Source organism: Gossypium arboreum, chromosome 9 (assembly GCF_025698485.1).
Source record: "Gossypium arboreum isolate Shixiya-1 chromosome 9, ASM2569848v2, whole genome shotgun sequence".
Classification (NCBI taxonomy): Eukaryota; Viridiplantae; Streptophyta; class Magnoliopsida; order Malvales; family Malvaceae; genus Gossypium; species Gossypium arboreum.
This window is the reverse complement of record NC_069078.1, coordinates 25449785-25451605: the sequence shown is the minus strand read 5'-3', so window position 1 is coordinate 25451605 and position 1821 is coordinate 25449785.

Here is a 1821-nt window from a genome sequence, read left to right as displayed (position 1 = left end):
CAAATATATCTTAACATACAACTCATATGACCGTTTAGTTTCTTCCATATGAATATAGATTCATCAAGGTTCATTTACATAATTTATTCACTATTTAATTCCATTCCTACTATTTTTAGTGATTTTTCACATCCACATCACTGTTGCTGCCAGCATCTATTTCTAGGGTAGACTTTCTCTAACACATAGTTTCTATGATTCAACCACCCCTTTTTCATATATAGTCCAAAATATAATCATGATGACCCATTCTAATGGCTGGTCATTGCCAAACATTTCCGTGCCTCTTAATGAGCATATACATACCAAATGATTATAACATTATGCTCAAAACATTTATAAGCCATTTTCGCATGGCTATTCAAAATTTTACATACCAAGTTCAAACAAAACATAATAGCCTATACATGCCGAAATGTTCTCTTAGACCATCTAAGAAGAAGATACCAAAAAGTCGCTAGTCGGTGTGATGGCTTCGATGACGGTCCCGAATACGCAAAAAGTCGAGTCCAAGAAACCTAAAATAGGTGACAAGTAAACACCGAATGAGTATATAACTCAGTAAGTCATAAGCAATGCACTACTAACCATTAATAACATTATCGCAAAAGGAAACAAAATGGAACGAGGCTAATTACTCCATTCAAACCGAACTATACCATAGTTCCTTAGACCATTTGATTCAACCACATACCAAGTTACACATTCACATTCCATATACTAATCAATAGGATATTTGAAGCATTTCTATACACCATTTTGTTTTCGTCACAATCATACATCTACATGACCTTTCACTCATTCCACGATAATTCTTATGTACGTGACTTCAATTTACATTGTCACATAGGTTCAAACTTACCAAGCTCAACCCCAAATATAAACATAGCGCCTATTAGCCATGAACTCAAGGTACTTACCCGATCCGCTGTCCGTGATCAACTCAATAGTGTCGCACACTCAGTGTCAATAGTGATTCAAAAGCATATAGTGAGTCCGCACACTTAGTGCTATATAATCAACTCGCACACTTAGTGCTATTGATCAAACTCGCACACTTAGTGCTGTACAAGTTTTAAACCCGCACACTTAGTGCCATTCTCATGATCACAAATGTTTATACCCGCACACTTAGTGCCGAAATCAACAACTCAATACATCTCACCTCTTTTCCTTTCATTCAATACTTCCATCACCACATACATACATGTATATAAATTCATCATTCCTTTCGGCATAATTATATAGACATTATGTCTATTCAAATCAATACAAAATATATGCTTAGTGACTTACCTTGTGTTGGGTAAAATAGTCCAAGTCGGCTACTCGATGACCTTCGTCTTTCCCTTGCTTGATTCTCCTTCTTTAACTCCTTGAGCTTAATCAATAAATCAACTAGTTTAACCATCTTGCTAAACATTCATAATTCAATTACACATGCATATGTATGTTTGTATATTCGGCAACCATCCTCACTTATTACCCATTTAGTCAATAATCTAAGCCAAGATAAGGCTTCAATATGGTTGCCTCTAACCGAATACATGCACACCCATCTACTTCATTTGGCCGAATATGCATGTCTATGTTGAGGCCAATTTTACACTTAATACTACACAAAAAAAAACAGCATACATTTTACTAACAAACGCATTACATATTGTAGCTCAATACACATCTCTCGTTTACTTCATAACCGAAACAACATCACAAGCAAATATACACCTTAAAATAGTATATATGTCATACCAATACATCATGTGCAAACATATATTCATGTAGGTGCAAGGGCCGAATCTCAAGTTGTTTATACCCAAA